The sequence below is a fragment of the Mastigoproctus giganteus genome, chromosome 1 (genome assembly GCF_048544385.1).
Source record: "Mastigoproctus giganteus isolate SK-2022 chromosome 1, ASM4854438v1, whole genome shotgun sequence".
Classification (NCBI taxonomy): domain Eukaryota; kingdom Metazoa; phylum Arthropoda; class Arachnida; order Uropygi; family Thelyphonidae; genus Mastigoproctus; species Mastigoproctus giganteus.
Genome location: NC_143575.1, coordinates 205,831,515 through 205,849,830, shown reverse-complemented (window position 1 = coordinate 205,849,830; position 18,316 = coordinate 205,831,515). Strand labels below are relative to the sequence as shown.

At 36.6% G+C, this 18,316-nt stretch overlaps 1 protein-coding gene across 2 annotated transcripts in view; it reads left to right on the top strand.

Moving 5' to 3' along the window:
* LOC150091468 (thiamine pyrophosphokinase 1) overlaps positions 1–7,769 on the top strand; it is a 128,673-nt gene extending 120,904 nt beyond the window's left edge. For both annotated transcript variants that reach the window (XM_090384044.1, XM_090384052.1), the window contains exon 9: positions 7,662–7,769. The gene's annotated coding sequence lies outside the window, so the exon portion shown is untranslated. The remainder of the gene's footprint in view (positions 1–7,661) is intronic.
* Positions 7,770–18,316: the final 10,547 nt, after the last annotated feature.

Genomic DNA, 18,316 nt, shown 5'->3' with positions numbered 1-18,316 from the left:
GAGAAACGTACCAACTGTGTGGTACCACACTTAAGGTGGTAGAAAATGAAAAAGACCTGGGAGTAATTGTGCAGTCAGATATGAAGTTCTCTGAGCAATGCAGACAGGCTGCCAGGGCAGGTCATGGGGTTTTGTCAATGATAAATAGGAATTTTGCTAGCAGGGAAAAGGAGGTGATTATACCTCTGTATAAGGCAGTGGTCAGGCCACGCCTTGAGTACTGCGTACAGGTCTGGAGGCCTCATTTTAGGAAGGATGTAGATTTACTTGAGCATGTACAGAGAAGGGCAACAAGATTGGTGAGGGGAAAGAAGGGATCCTCTTACCAAGAGAGGCTTAAGTTCTGCAAATTGCAGTGGCTGGAGACTAGGCACCTGCGCGGTGATCTGATTGAGGTATATAAGGCCTTGAATGGGTTGAGCACGCTGAATTCTGATGGGATCCTTCCACTTGTTCAGATTACAAACCTAAGGGGGCATAAATTCAAATTAAGAAAAGACAGATGTAGAATAGATGTGCGGAAATTTGCTTTTAGCCAGCGGGTGGTTAATTGCTGGAACAAATTTCCATTTGTCGTTGTGGAAGTTGATAGGTTGAATAAATTTAAGGAGGAACTGGACAGGCATTTGGAGGGAATGGTGTGATTTTTTTTTTTTTTTTTTTGGCTGGTGCTGCATAAGCTCATACATTTGCTTTCTTGCATCACATGCCACTACTACTACTACTACTACTTTTGTCACCCTTTGGTCCCCCTTTGTGAATTGGGGATGCATTTGCACATCTCCAGTCCGTGGGGACTTCCCGAGTCCAAGGATGCTCTCATAATTATGGCTAAGGGTTTGCTTAGTTCCTTTGCTGCCTCTTTTAATATAACTGGATAGATCCCATCCACCCCCGGTGCCTTTCTTATGTTTAACTTCAACAATTTCTCCTCGACTTTGCTTTCAGTTATTATAAAATCATTAAGCACCCTGTTACAATTTGATAAACTTCTGGTATTTTCCTTCTTTAATAGCTCCTTGTGTGAATGTAGATGCAAAATACTTATTCAGTTTGTTTGCTATCTGAGCAGGATCATCAACAGTCAAACCATCGATATCAAGTGGACCCATCTGATTCATCCCCTTACTTTTAGAGTTTATATAAGTAAAGAAATCCTTGCTGTTTTTCTTAGCATCCTTTGCCAAAGATTTCTCGTAATCTGCCTTTGCTTGCCTAATCTCCTTTGTGACTTGATTACAGTTGTGAGTTGGTTACTCACACAGTGGACTTATATTCTACCAACAGGCACGTTCAATATACTAAGTAATATTGCACTAATGTCAGTGTTTTAGATCCAACTCTAGTATTTATCAAGACAAAATTTAGGTTACTGATCTTTTCCAAATTTGCTAAAAAACAGTGTGGTATCATTTAGTGTACTGAATATGCCTGTTAGCAGGAAATAGGAAATTTTTGAGTTGGCAATTTCAGTTAGCAGTTGGCCTCTATTTAGGCTGTGTGTATGGGTGGATTAAAGGCTGTTTGGGTTCATTTTTGATTTTATTTAATTTCTTTAGTATATCATGAATAAAATGTCATTTTCTGTAAATTTAATTTTTATAAAAGTTACGTTCTGTGATATTTTGTGGTTTTTATAAGGTCATCATCTTGTCAGAGGCTATCTTGCCTCAAGTGGAAATGGCTGCAGACAAAGTGTGAATCAGAACTTCATCACTTGCATTTCCTGTGACTTTTATTCAAGGGTTCCAAAGGTGATCTGATTGAGGTGTTATAAGGCCTTGAATAGGTTGAGCAGACTCACTCAATGCTGCTGGGATTCTTCCTCTTGCTGAGATTAACGACCTGAGGGGGAATAAATTCAAATTGAGGAAAGACAGTTGTAGAATAGATGTGCAGAAATTTGCCTTTAGCCAGCGGATAGTTGATTGCTGGAGCAAACTTTCATCTGTCTGTGAAAGTTGATAGCTTAAATAAATTCAAGGAAAAACTGGACAAACTTTTTGAGTGAAGGAAGTGTGAAATGGGATTTATTATTTTATTTTTTTTGGCTTATGCTGTATAAGCTTGCTTTCTTACATCACATGCCTCCACTAATGCTATAACTGAACTTGAAGAATGGGATTTTCATTAAACTGTGCAATTGAAGAAGTAGAGAATTCAATCATCCCTGAACAGTAGAGAAAATAAGAAATAAATTGGTAATGCTTTAAGACAAAATCCTGGATTTCATATTTGAAGGAAAATAGATTAGCATTAGTAGAGGCATACGATACAAGAAAACAAGCTTATCAGCATCAGCTGGTAAAAAAAAAGAAAAAAAAGAGAGAACCTTCCCATTTCACCCACATGGTCACTCCAAAAGTTTGTCTGGTTCTGCCTTGAATTTATTTAAGTTATCAGCTTCCACAACTACAAATGGAAGCTTGTTCTAGCAATCAACCAACCGCTGGCTAAAGACAAATTTCCACACATCTACTCTACAGCTGTCTTTCCTCAATTGGAATTTATGTCCCATCAGGTGCATAATCTGAGTAAGAGGAAGAATCCCATCAGCACTGAGCTTACTCAGACCATTCAAGGCTTTATACACCTCACTCAGACCACTTGGCAGGTGCCTAGTCTCCAGGTGCTGCAATTTGCAGAATTTAAGCTTTTCTTGGTAAGAGAAACCCTTTTGTTCCACTCATCAATCTTGTTGTCCTCCTCTGCACTCGTTCCAGCTCTACATCCTTCCTAAATTGAGGCCTCCAGACTTGTATGCAGTACTCAAGTGTGGCCTGACCATTGCCTTATACAAGGTGATAATCACCTTATCCCTGCTAGCAAAATTCCTCTATATCATTAACAAACCCCATGAGCTACTCTTGCAGCTTGTCTGCACTGTGCAGAAAACTTCATATCTGCTGCACACTTACTGGCAAGTCCTTTTCATTCTCCAGTTTTCTGAGCATAGTACCGCACAATTGGTATGTTTCTCTGGGGTTACTGCTACCCACATACAATACTTTGCATTTGTCAATGTTAGACTTCAGTTGCCACCTTTCAGCCCATCTGCTCGACTTTTGATATTAAACCTGATATACATTCATCAATATCATTGATAAATACAGAAAAGAACAATGGGCCCAAAACCGAACCCTGTGAGACTCCACTAATAACATTAATCCATGAAGAGTAGTGTCCATTGATTACCACTCTGTCATCTCCCACTCAACCATCCCTTTATCCATAGCAGCAACTTGCCCTTAATGCCATGCTGCTCCAACTTGTACAGTAATCTTCCATGTGCAACAATATAAAAGCTTTCCTAAAATCCTAGTATATGATATCAAAATTATTTTTTGCTTCCAGTCCTTTGTGACCATATTGTAGTATCCAGTCAAATTGATTGGACAAGACTTCCCCTTAACAAACCCATGCTGTGTCTGAATTATAACTGCAGTTTTGTCTAGATGATCCTGCTGTGCTTCTTTAACTAGTAACTCCATTATTTTTCCCAGAACAGAAGTTAAACTGATAGATAGGTCTGTAATTACTCGTGTCATCCTTTGATCCCCCCTTTGTGAATTGGGGATTCATTAGCGCATCTCCAGTCTTTGGGGACCTCCCCTGAGTGCAAGGATGCTCTCAGTCATGGCTAAGGGTTTGCTTACTTCCTTTGTTGACCCCTTTAATATAATTGGATAGATCCCATTTACCCCATGTGTCTTTCTTAGGTTTATATCTCCTCCACTTTACTCTCAATTATTACAAAATCATTTAGCTCACTGCCAGAGTTTAATACACCTGTGGCACTTGCCTCTCCGAATAACTCCTCATGTGTAAATGTAGATGTGATATACTCATTCAGTTTGTTAGCTACCTGAGCAGGATCATCAACAGTTGAATCATCAATATCAACGGACCAATCTGATTTATCCCCTTACTTCTGGAGTTTACATAAGTAAAGAAGTCTTTGTTTCTGTTTGCATCTTTTACCAAAGGTTTCTCATACTCTGCCTTTGCTTGCCTGACTTTAGTAATTTGATTATAGACTAGCTTATATTTACCATAGGCTTCTGTTGTTAATTTATATGCATCCCCTGAACTTTTCTTCTCTGCTACGAGTCTCAGTGGCGCCTCCGTAGCCAGGTGGGAAGGAGCAGCAGTGAGTAGCACACGCTTCTTGATTAGACCGGGGTTCGAGCCAGTCACCACCAAATACGGAGGATGCGGAAAGGTCAGGGAATGACCACCGCATATCCCAGAGCAATATGGCCTTAGTTGCTAATGCTCCTAAAAACCAAATAACTAACTAACGAGTCTCATTAGTTCATCTGAAATCCATTTAGGTCTACTATAAACAGCATGTCTTAGTTGGTATAAAAAGCCTAGTAGTTTCCAAGATCAATTCCCTGAATGCTTCCCATTTAGAATTTACTGTTGGTAAGATCAACAGTTGGTTCCACTGTATAGCATTTAAAAACTGTCTGATACCACTGTAGTCACTTTTACAAAAGCAAGAACCCTTCCCCTTACGGTAGTTACATCTTTGCATAAATCCCACATTAGTACACTGTGATCACTGCCACCTAGTGGTTTCTTTATCTTCAGATCCTTAATGCATGAATAATCACTATTGATAATCAGATCAAGAGTATTACTCCCTCTGGTTGCCTGTTGAATGTACTGCTGTAGAAAACAATCATCCAATAAATCCACAAAATTCTTGCTAGTGTGACCAACCCACAAGTTCCAGTCAATATCTGGGACGGTGACTGTTAATCATTTGATGGGAGCACCTCGGGTTAAATTACTATGCTACAGTTTTTTTTTTCTACTTTAAACAAAATCAATTTATGAATTAATCAAACATCAATGTCAATTTATGAATTCCTCAATTATTGTGTTTCTGATCAATCTGCATCATTAATTTTTGTTTTTATGTTCACTATAGGCTGATCATAAAGGCCTTGGTACTCTGATTAACCAATGTCTATTTCTGTGAAAACATCTATTTTAAGAAAAAAAGAAGTAATATTAATTTCATATATCTAAGAATGAACTTAAATATGTATACATGGTATGCATATCATGCATAATTATTAAAAACATTACACAAGTAATGAGAGAATAGGATAAAAAAAACTTAGAAACATGGCAGGAAGCTGGTGTGTTGTGATTTTACATAATTGGTCACATGTGCCTCAACTAACACAAAATTCAAGTAATGAAGCATTTTTCATGAATTTAACCGCATGCCACTCTCAGAAGAACTGATGACCTTAATGGCAGACAAGAAATGCATGGAATGATTATGAATTATCAGGGGACCTTGAATCTCAGAGGATCAAGAGATTTTATGTTTACCCGGGACCCAATGGGTTCTGAGTAAATATAAAAATATTATTGCATATAAAAACACTATATAAGTGGTTTTACTCTGTAACAAAGCTAGTTGGGTATTAGGAATGCTAAGACAGATTACGTAAAGTCTGCAGTTAAGATTGCAATGAACAGTATCAAGGAATTCTTTGCATATGTTAGTAGTAAAAAGAAAGGAATCATTCATGTTGGTCCACTTGCTATCTGTGGTAACAGTATCAGTGATCCTGAATTGATACTTCTGCTGATAAGCTGAATAAATATTTTGCATCCGTCGCCTGTGAGAAAGTTTTTAAAATTCAGGATACGAATGGGTCAGCTGATGGTAATTGGAAGATTAATGATTTTACAATAAATGAAAAGGAATTGGAAGCAAAGTTATTACAAGTAAACTCTATAAGGATCTTTGGATTCAGGTTAAGTTTCTATAGGCTACATGATATACAAAAATCTCTCCTATTCACAAGGGTTTCAAAGAATAAATAAGCAACTATAGATTTAATGATATTGTTAGGTATTTCAGTTTTTTGTCTTAAGTCTTCTGATGATACAGTAATAATCAAGATTTTCTTCTTTAAAAAAAGATATTTAGATAAATTATTTTGATAAGATGGGATATGGCAGCTTAAGTCTCATATCTGGGTGGCATTAACCTTAGAGTAACACATTGTTTTTGCAGCACCAACTCAAGATAGTTGATAACAAAAAGGCCTTGCGGGGTAATTGTGCAATTGAATGCTCATTCTATCTTTCCCTTTTAATTTTTCTGTATGGAAACTTAAGAGGACCGGTACGAAAGTAATGCCCCTAATTTTTTGCTTTCAAATGTGGCACTGTGGATCATTTTGCATGCCGCTAGAGGTCTCTAGTTTCACCACATACTGACTGGCATTTATCAGTCTTGTGAGCAGCACACAGTTAGTTCAAAATGGTGGATGTTACAGATATCCGTATCAAGCAAAAAGTGGTGATTAAATTTTTTACCAGTGAAGGAGTGAAGCCTATCAAAATCCATACGCATCTGAAAAATGTTTATGGTGACAATACTGTAGATGCGAGTACAGTTAGACATTGGGTAAGACACTTTAAGAGTGGGGAAAGTGACATTGTTGACAAGCCCCAAAGCAGCTGGCCAGTAATGTCAGTGACAAAAAGAGACGGATCAGTGTGCTGTTCGAAGAGGACTGGCACATCACAACATGCGAATTGTGTGATGCAGAGTTATAGGGCAATCTTCTGTGATAACCATCATAAAGGAACTAGGCTACAAAGTTTGCACCTGGTGGGTCCTGAAAATGCTGACACATGAGCACAAAGAAGCCCAGAAAGTCATCTGTACAGAACTTCTCCAGTGCTACGAGAGGCTTTTCTTTCAGGTGATGTTTGTTGAAGATAGTTGCAGGTGATGAAACTTGGGTCCACCACCATTACAACCCTGAAATGAAGAGAGAGTTGGAGTGGCACTATCAAAATTTACCATGCAAGAAGAAGTTCAGAAGACAGCCTTCTGTCAGTAAAATCATGGTGACAGTATTTTGGGACAAAGATGGATCTTGTTTGTGGACTTCTTGGAGCGTGGCACCACAATCAACTTAGATCAATATGTGGAAACGTTGAAAGACTGCATCCATAGAGTTTGACTGGACAAAAACCTTAATGAGGTTCTTCTCCATGACAATGCATGATGCCACACCAGTCTGTGCACAGTGGAGGCCATTGCAAAACTGGGGTGCACCGTTCTTTCTCACCCTTCTCGTAGCTCGGATCTTGAACCTTTCTGCTATCACCTCTTAGGTCCATTGAAGGATGCACTTTGTGGAACCATTTTGTGGATGACGACCAGCTGAAGTGGTGTTCACAAAGCCCTCTGGGTCAAGAGTAAGAACTTTTTCAGGATTGGAATAGTGTCTGACTCAGAGATAGCTGAAGTGCATAGAAAATGATGATTTTGTGGAAAAATAACTGTCTTTATTAATGATTGAGGATTAATTGATGTAAAATAGTTGTAGGAATTAAATTTTTTGAGGAAAAAAATAGGAGGCATTACTTTTGTACCACTACTATAGATATGTGGATTGTAGAGGTTAGTTACTCAAAATAAAGAACATCGAACAAAGATATATCTTTTACATTTCATAATTTGAAATTTTGATGAAATTTGTACATTATTTTTCTTGTACTTTTTTTCAACCTTCATCAAATTTGCATTTTGATTATATGAAATTTCATTTCTGTTAATAGAAATACTGATTTCCAATTTCTGATAATTAGTATTTATGGATTATATTTTCTAGGGAAAAGTTATCTGTGAATTAGGAAAGAAAGAAAAAAAAAAAGAGAGCCACAGATCTTTTAAGGTTTACTTACATATAGTTTTTATTTCTTTCTCTCAGGGAAATGATCTATAGTTAAGCTTGTAACTAGAATGCCAGTTTATTATTATTATTATTTTTTTTAAAGAAATATATGTGGGAATCAATGGCTGTGATAAATTTAGTATGGAGTGGTGGAATTTGAAATAATTAAAATTTCAAATTAGTAGCCCTATTTTTATTTTTGAAAAAATTCACAACAGCATGATAAAAAACACATACATTTAAGAAATATTTTAAGTTTTTTTTTTATAGGAGAGTGGAGATTTTATGAAGACTATTTTGATTAAAAAAAAAGTGCCATTCATATCAAAATAAATGTACAGTATTTTAGTACATTTAATTTTAGTTGATTATATGAACTTAATTACTTTGGGGAATGTTAAACTGTGCATGGATGCTTTGGTGTTTCTGAAAATCCTGTTGCTGCTCTGGCTACATGTCATAATGCTCGCTACATACGTGTTGAACAATTTGATGGAGTACTTCTGGCAGTCGGTTTTGACTTCTTCGCTTTTCGTTTATGACTGGGCTTCAAGGACTCTTCATCGTTCTCATTTGCAGTATCAATTTCCATGACTCCTTCCAAATTCACTTCTAACATTTCTGGGGATATGTAAGGCTTGGAAGATGTGGATGGACCTTCTCCGGCTTTTTTTCAACTCCATTGCACTCTACACTAATTTCTTCTGCTGTCGAAATAACTTTGTGGTCGAATTGCACGTATACACCTTACAACGCTCACTACTGGTTTTCGATATGTCGAATTATAAATTTTTCCCGTTAGTTTTTTTTTATTAAATACGGTGGAGAATGACGATAGAAATAGCATGATGCAATCAGTAGTGGTACTGATTAGGTCATGTGTCACTTGTGCCGTATCTGGCACAATGGTGGGGGGGGATGAATAATTTCGTGTCACATTTTCTTGGGGATTTTTGTCAATCCATGGATGAACTGCACGTGTACTATATGCTTTACTGTACGATCAAATCATTTTACAATGGACACTCCATAATAATATACCGTTCACTATACGATGTAGTAAGAATTGGTCACTATGATCATGTTTACGAATTGAATTTTAATTCTATTAACAGCGAAAATAGGAGGAACATTATCCACAGGCTATAAAAATAAAGATATAAAGTGCAGATTTATACTTTATTACCTTACCAATTAAAAAGAAAGGAAGGCAAAAAGTCAGCTACATTGGGTATTCCCAGGTGATCACCCTCCCAATTACTAACTGGGCCTAACGCTGCTTAACTTTGGTGATCGGACAAAAACCAGTGTATCAGCCTAGTATGATAGTTGGCTGTTCATAGTGCATGTAATGCATTTAATTATGGCTTAGTTTGTTCTGTTGCATTTTAATTGCGTATTTTGTCAATCTCAATCCACAAATGCAATGTTACTCCCATCTGAAAACTGCCTGGAGCGTGCCTAAAGAAGTTTCACTTCAAAATACCATTCACTATACGATAAGTAGTAAATGCTGGTCATTGTAATCATCTTTGCAAATGGAATTTTTATTCAATTAACAGTGATTCTAATAAATGAAAATAAGAGGAATATTATCCACAGGCTATAAAAGTAAAGATATATAGCACATATTTACACTTTATCTTGCCAATTAACAAAATTAAATGATACGTGAAAATCGGAAGAATATTTTCCACAAGTTAACGAAAGGAAGGCAAAAAGTCAACTACACCAGCTATTCCCAGGTGGTCACCCTCCCAATTACTAACTGGGCCTAACACTGCTTAACTTCAGTGATGGCACAAGAACCGGGGCACTTAGTATAGTATGATAGTTGGCTGTTCAGAGTGTCTGTAATGCATTTACTGTCACATTTTCGTTGCATTTTTTTGCTCATCCATGAATGCAAATTATTCCCATCTGAAAACTGGCTGGAGCACACCTAAAGAAGTTTCAATTCAAAAATTGTTTTAAAATTTTAAGGTTAATATATGCCAGGTATAAAATCTTAAGCTTAAATTAAAGGCTTAATGTTTGAAAAACATGAATTAATGTGAGAAAGTCCTTGAGTTTTAAAACAAGGATTTTCTCATTTTCCTCAGGAGAAAACAATTAATGGAATTCATCAGGAGTTGTTTGTGGGTTTACTACGAGTTCTCGAAAAGTAAACTTTTGGGATTGTCACTTTCTTATAGAAAATATATACACACACTGTCTAAAATAGTATGAACCTTTATTCAGTATTGAATCAGGCTGCCTTTGTTTTGAATAACTGGCATGGATTCTACAATGTGTTTCAGTATAGTTTGGTCTAATTGTAATCATTCTTCCAGAAAAATATTGCATACTGCAATAAAGTTGAAGGAAGACTTTGTTGCTGAACAGCTTTCTCCAGCATATGCCACATACCCCGAATAGGATTGAGATCAGGTGAACGTGGGAGCCAGGGAAGATGGTCGAAATCTGTCCTGTTTGCCAAACCATTCTTGCACGGTTGCATTGTCATCCATAAAGTGGCCATTACCTTTGGGATAAAAGTGTAACATTGCAGGGTGCAGCAGATTTGATCCAAAATTCAGGTAATCCCTGAATGACAATTGACCTTCCACTGGTTTCATTAGACCTAGCCCATACTAACAAAACATTGACCATACCACAACACTACCTTCAGATGCTTGAGTTGTTCTAACAAGGCAAGCAGGGCCCATCACTGTGTATGGTTCTTGCCTCATTCTCTGCTTACCATCAGTGCAAAAGAGTGCATCATGATTCATCTGACCACATGACTTTCTTCCATTGTCCAATCACAATGTTCTCTGTGCCACTGCAAGTGGATTTTTCTGTTTTTTTCTCTGAAAAATAGTGGCTTCTGAATGGAAAGGCAACTGCTAATACTCAATTTCCTGTATATGGTAGGGGTTGAAATAGGCTGTTCTGGGCTTGGTTGAATTCGTGTTATTTGCTGCACAGTGGATGTCCTATTTTTTAATAGTCGTCCTTAGAGTATGACGGTTTCGTTCTTGAAGTATTGTTTTCTGCCACATTTATGCTTTTGAGATGTGGAAGAACCTCTTATTTTCCGGTCATTAAAAACCTTTGAGAAGGATGCTTTTGAGAAATCAGTTGTCTTTTGTTTCTTGAATTGTGACTCCTGCTAAATGTGCATTCAAAAGACCTTTTTCAAAGTTTGATAGATCACTCAGTTTTTCCCATTCTGGTTCAGATTACTGCATTTGAACAGCCTATGCAGTCTTTATCCTCAGTGAAGCAACATGTCATCACCCCAAGTCAGATTTTTTTTCTTTGCATCTGTTTTTTTTTTTTTTTTTCATGTAAACCCCAAACACGGGAGGTATTAGAACCTATAGTACTTAGTACCATGCTTGGGTTGGAGATTGAGAAGACGAAAGAAGATATTTGTTGACTTTGAACTTCTGTAGACTGTAATTTTCAGGAAATACGTTTGAAGGAAGGTTGTTCCAGAAAACGGCAGTTGAATGAATAAACGAGGAAGATGAAAAGTTGGTTCTGTGAGTTTGAAGTTGGACAGTAAATGGATGTTGGCGGCATGTGTTCGGACTGTTTTGAAAGAGAGAGTGGGAATTATAGAAGCCAATTCAGAAGAACAGTGCCCATGAAGTATCTGTAGAAGAGGCATGCAGCAGAAACAGTAAGTCTATGAGACAGCGAGTGGAGAGACTGTTAGAGATGAATCATTAATTAACCTAACTGCCCTCTTCTGAATGGAATCAAGAAGCCTGAGAGAGGTTTTGGGAGCACCACCCCAGATGTGGGAACAATATTCCATGGCAGGGCGAATTTGCGATTTATACAGAGTGAGCAGCTGTTTGAAAGAAAAGTAATGCCGAGAGCGAAAGAGATAACAAAAGTTTTTTAGATGCAGAGGAAGCAATATTTGTAATGTGTTTGTGCCAAGAGAGATTAGAAGTCAGGGCAATCCCCAAAAGAGATACATCATTTTGCCTAGAAATCGGAGTGTCACTAAAGATAAGCATAGGAGCAGAAGAATCCTTTTTCCGAGATATAACAAGACTGAGTTTTAGAAGGGTTGAAATCGACTAAGTTGTCTTTGCCTCACTGGAGAATTACCTGAAGATCGGCATTTAAGGAATTGGTAGCAGATTTTCGAAAAGTTGAAGCTGATTGAGTAGGACAAGGTTTCTCAAAATGAAAAGTGGAATGCAATGTGCTATCATCGGCAAAACTATGGATAGAATTTCCAGTCAATGGAAGAAGGTCATTAATATACAAGAGGAAAAGAGTGGGTGAAAGAACTGAACCTTGGGGGACACCGGCATTAGTCGAGAAGTTAGAAGACAGAGAGCCATCTACCATCACCCTCAGTGAGCGATCAGAGAGAAATCTGGATAACCAATTACTAAAAACAGTTGGCAAACCATAAGATGGAAGCTTGTTTAGAAGACATTTATGCCAAACACTATTGAAAGCCTTTGAGATGTCAAGAGCAACTACTTGTGTTTCACCGAATCTTTCCATTGAATTAGTCCATAAATGGGTAACATAAACCAGAATATCACCAGTGGATCGACACTGACGGAATCCATACTGGCAATCGTTGATCAGACGGAAGATTTCTAGGTAGTTTAAGATTTGGCAGTTAATTGATTTCTCCATTACTTTAGAAAGAGTAGAAGTAATTGCAATGGGATGATAACTGGATGGGAAGGATTTGTCACCCTTTTTAGGAACTGGCTGGATATGAGTAAATTTCCAAGCCGAAGGAAAAACACCTTTGGAATAAGCAAGTGAAAAAAAGGTGGCAAAGAATAGGAGTAAGTTCAGGAGCACAGGTTTTGAGAACAAGTGGAGAAATACCATCGGGACCTGGAGCTATCTTAGCATCAAGATTTGTCAAAATCCTTCTGACATCCTTTTGACGGAAGACTACAGGAGGCATTGAATGGAGCGTGTTGGGAATGGTGGGAGATGTTTTACCAAGATCATTAATACATGAGTTGGAAGAAAAATGGGATGCTAGCAGGTCAGCTTTATCCTTGGCAGAAGTGACAACAGAACCATCTGGTTTGGACAGAGGTGGGAGCAGAGATGGGCAAAAGTTGCAGCCAATGGCTTTGGCAAGAGACCAGAATGCTCGGCTACCATTCGGGCAAGAAGCAAGTTTTCTACTCTTAGCCTGTTCAAACTCTAATTTGGACTGATTAATAACTGCTTTACAATTGTTGCGAGCTTTGGTATAGGCAGAAAATGAAACTGAAGAATTAGAAACAAGCCAATTACGATATGCAACATTCTTTTCTTGAACAGCCTTAGCACATTTATTGGAAAACCAAGGTTTAGATAAAGGACGAGATTTTAAAGTGGAGTGTGGGATAAAGGATTCCATTCCTGCAAGAATAATTTCACTGAAACAATCTGAGCAAACGTTGACATCAGAAGTTTTGAAACAGTAATCCGACCAAGGAAAAGAAGTCTCACAGGTCATCCCATTTTGCATTCTTGTAATGCCAAACACGAGGTTGGGAATAGCCATGAGATAAAGGTTCCATTGGAGAAGAGACAATCACCAAGTTGTGATCTGAAGTGCCTAAAGGACCTCTCACTTCGACCGTGTACTTAGAAGGGTTGTTTGTGAGAAAAAGATCAAGCGTATTGGCTGTATGATTAGGATTGTCCGGTATTCTTGTAGGTAAATGAACAATCTGTGCAAGGTCATTAGTAATTGCAAAAGCCTCAGCATCTCGACCAACTGGGTCGGTGTGACTAGAAAATGGAAGCCAGCTGGAGTTGTGAACATTAAAATCACCAAGAAAAATTACCTCACTGTTAGGAAAGTTGGACTGGAGAAAGTCAAGTTGCAAAGAGAGGAAGTCAAAGAGCTCCAAGTGATTAGTGGAGTTGGGAGAACGGTAGAGACAACAGATGAATTTGACACAATGAGGTGGAGAGATTTTAAGCCAGAAAAGATCAAAGAGAGGAGATTCCAAATTGCCAAGTCTCTGACAAGGAATATCAGAACGAACATATGCACAAGTACCACCTTTGAGGCGAAAGGAATCATACAGCGAATAATTTGGGCATCTGAGATGAGCAGTAGTTGAATGAACCGATAACTGAGATTCTGTTAGAAAAAGTACATGGGGTTTGGCAGACTGCAAGTGGAAATGGACATCGTTGAGATTAGAATTGAGACCACGTATATTTGTGAAATGAATTAGGAAGTCCTTGGGAGGTTTAGATCTTTTTGCAGATAAGCTTGTTCTATTAGTTTGACAATTCATGGTGTATTCAATAGTAAGAAATAGTGGGTGGGACATGCTGTATGAAGTAATGAAATTTTTGGATATGGCGTACATGTGGTAAGAATATACCCAGATCCTTGACATAACGTGGCCCCGACAATGCTCCCCGCATACACACTACTCGGACTCCTTCCAGTCACTATCTGGCAGAGTAGAGGTAGCAAGATTATACACTAGCTGATCCGGAAGCCTCCTAGAGAGTTACCAATAGGTTCGGTCCGGTGTACTAACTAGCGGCCAGCCTGTGAACACCGTTTTAGAGCTGTACCCTCGAAATGTAAGGAATATTGGATCTCGCCACGATGTTCATCATAACCTCAAAGTCATCAATCATACTGCATGATGGAAGAGATGGGGAAGGGTTGACCGGAACTTAGCTCTAGAGACTAAATATGGGTTCAACCACTTCAAGCCTCCAATAAGCAAAGTGGTGGTATTGCACCGGTTGATGAGAGTCATCTACCACCTATTTGCATTAAATCACATTAATTTACATTTCTTGTCTGTGACTGTCTTACAAAGGGTCATATTTTTTTAGCCAGTGTTCTTCCATATTGAGGCATTGTTTAAAGAAATTAGAGTACTAAACAGACAGTGAGGAATGCTTCTGTCATATAATCAAGTCCTCACCTACTCATGACTGCTAACTTCTGACTAAAAAAATCTGGAGGTAGTGAGGAGGAAAACAGGAAATTTTTTAAAAGTCTGCACTGCACTAGAAATTAAATTTCACTAACGAATATACACATTTTATATTAAAATACCGCCACAGGAGTGTTTACTAGTATAGTAGTATTATGCTTCCAAAAATTAGCTTACCTAAGTGTTGTCTGTTTGTATATTTTTGTTAGACATCAAATAAATATGATTGCTTCAAGAAAGATATTGGTGCAGACTTTTCCCTCTTGAAAAATGTTGATCAAAAGGGTTTCTTTTTTCCCCCTCTAACAATAACATCACTATTCAGATTTGAACTGATTTTTGAACTGAATAGTGGTGTTATTGTTACAAAAAATTGAACTGAATCAGCTTTAAGTTCCAAGAGAATTTCCAAAGCTTCATGAGCAAGAGAAGATCTGAATTAATTTTTTTATCTGATTGAATATTCTCCCATATTCAGTTGTTTGTTATTTGGTTTTTAGGAGCATTAGCAACTAAGGCCATATTGCTCCGGGAATAGGCGGTGGTCATTCCCTGACCTTTCCGCATCCTCCGTATTTGGTGGTGACGAGCTCGAACCCCGGTCTAATCAAGAAGCGTGTGCTACGCACTGCTGCTCCTTCCCACCTGGCTACGGAGGCGCCCAACCCATATTCAGCATTGCTATGAGGAATTATTATAATGCAAAGAATGATTTGGGATAATGTGTTTTATTTCATACTTTCTTGTGCACATGTTAGTTGCCTGACTACTATGTATCAATTCTTTATTCTTTCATAATGAAATTAGTATTAGTAATGGTGCAACATGGGGCAAGGAAGCCTATGGCTTATGCTGCACAATTAAAAAAAAAAATAATAATAAATAAAATAAAATAAAATAACAAAAAATAAAATAATAAGAATAAAAGCAAATTAATAATAATAAGAAAAAAATAATAACAAAAATTAATAAGAGAAAAGGAAATGGACAACCTATGCATTCCCCCCCCCCCTTTGAATTTCCAACTGACCTTTGAATTTCCCCAGACTGTCAGCCTCTACCACCCATGTAGGTAACTTATTTCAGTAATTTATAACTCGCGGGCTAAAATAAAACTTCCTGCAATCCAGTCTAAACAACTCCCCCGTAACTTGAAATTATGGCCCCTAGTTCTAGAATCATTTATAACTGTGAAAATTTCGTCCTTATTCATTTTGCTTATGCCTCTCAGAGCTTTAAACACCTCAATCAAGTCTCCTCTAAGGTGCCTAGTTTCCAAGCTCTGCAACCCACATATTCAAGTCTTTCCTCATATGGACACGCCCTTTTGCCAATCTCACCAGGCAAGTTACCCACCTTTGGACCCTTTCAAGAAGAACAATGTCTTTCTTTAGGTGCAGTCTCCATACTTGGACACAGTATTCCATAATTGACACTGCAAAATTTCTATTTCTCAACTTGAGTACTGGAAGCTTTTTTTTTTTTTGTTCAAGGAATAGTGTCATTGGATGATGAATTGGTCTCCAGATATTTAAGTTAAATATTATATTTAATGCTTCTGAAAACTAAGTTGATCAATTTACTAAGTATGAGTATGGAGCCAGCACACTTTGATTGCCAACAAAGAGACAGCTTTGTTCTCAGGAATTCACTTAGTGGATTTAGTTAATAATGTTAGTGTTATATTTTCTGCTAGTTTCACACCAGAACATAAAAATAATTATGTGCTAGTGTGCAATAGGGATAGCTAGGAATACAATGGCTAATGGTAGAAGCTCATTGGCAGGTCCCATCCAGACAATATAATATTAGAAAGGGGAGGGTGAGGACAGGAACCTTTGAGTTTGTTACACCTTGGTTAACAGATTGAGAAAATAATCCAAAATGACAAATTATGGATGAACAGCATTTCATATGAATGCATCCCATTTTTAATACTAATTATTTTAGTTATAAAATAGTTAGTATTAAAAATACTAATACAAGTATGACTTGACAAGTCATACTTTTCAAGAAAACTTTCTAGTCACAGAGGATTACCTGTTTCCTACAATAAGGATGATGGCTGGAATAAGATATTTTAACATTTATTTTTATACTCATCTACAAAAATATAACATCCAAAATGTTATCAATCTTTCTTTTAAAATTTACTTTTTTAAAAAAGATTGTAGATGAGAGATAACTGATGGTTTTAAATGAATATACAACCATATTGCTAGTCTGATCTTTTTAAAATATTAAGTGTACTATAATAATGCTTTCTTCACAAAGTGATTTACAAACTTGCATAAGTTTTGAATAGAGTGATTAATCTTAAGTGGGCCCCTGAAATTGTCATAGAAAATTTTCAGCTAATAAAATACAAATCAAATGAAAGTAAAAATCGAATAAAAATTGATAACAGCATTAAAATTAAAATCAGGTGTCAAATGTGTGGCAGCGTGCCCCTTTTATCAGTTTAAAGATTAGGCAGGGGTGATAGTGTTTGGGAGAAAAGATGGGAGATTTAAGCTAATGCCATTCACTCTTCAAGTTGGTAAAGGAGCATCTGCCTCAAAATATTTGAAAATAAAATTATTTTGATTTTAACATCAATCTATTGATTTTATCAGATTTTACTTTCATTTAATTTGTATTTTATGCTTTTATTCTACTTTGGTGTTTTATTTATGTCTATATAATTATCATTTATTTTATTAAAGTTTTGGTTTTAATTCTCGTATTTCGCAGTTCAAAGAAATCAGTTTCTTGATGCCCAAGGCCTTTTTTCTAATGAAAAATGCAATCATGTATACTTATAAACATACAAGCTATTCACAAATAATCAATTTATTTTCCTATTTAATACATTGTTCCAAATATAAGTTTTCCCTCTAAGGAGGAGGAACTGATTCACATCAAAGCAGTTTTGAATTGAAGGAGAAAAAAAAATTAAAATTGCAAATAAAGTGGAGAATTTTACATTTGTTAATGTAAGTAATTTGTAATTTTTGTTAGGGGAGGGGAAATAAGTGAAAAATTCAGGATGCTCTGAGTAACATTTCAAAAAATGGAGTATATCAAAGAGTTATTTGTTATGTTCAGAACTGAAAATATTTTGTATATTGAGAGAATCCTTTTGGTGTCTTACAAACTTAGTGATACAAGAATGGTATACCAGCATATAAAACTGAACAACAAACATTTATAAAAATGTTTGTTGTTCAGTTATATATAACAAAGAAATTGCAGAAAGTGAAACAAGGCTTATGAAATTTTTCTAGAAATTGTTCATAAATTTGAATCAATGCTCAAGTTTTAAAACAGTAACTGCAATTTTTTTTTAAATCAAATTATTTAACTTTATTAAAAGACAAACTTGAATTAACTCATATTTGAAACAGTGCAGTTGAAGGGTTAAAACTTACAAAAAACATACTTTAATAAATAATTTCAGATCATGATTTCCATTCTTTCATTATAACTTTACTACACATTTATTTACTAGTTATGTTAAGTATTTTTTACAACAGATTTGTTTGATTTCTTTGGCAACAATGAAAAGAGCAATAAATTAAATTTTTGTAAAGGACTTAACGAAATTTCTTATAAAACTACTAAACATATTAAATATATATACATTACATATTTCTTATTAATCTCAGT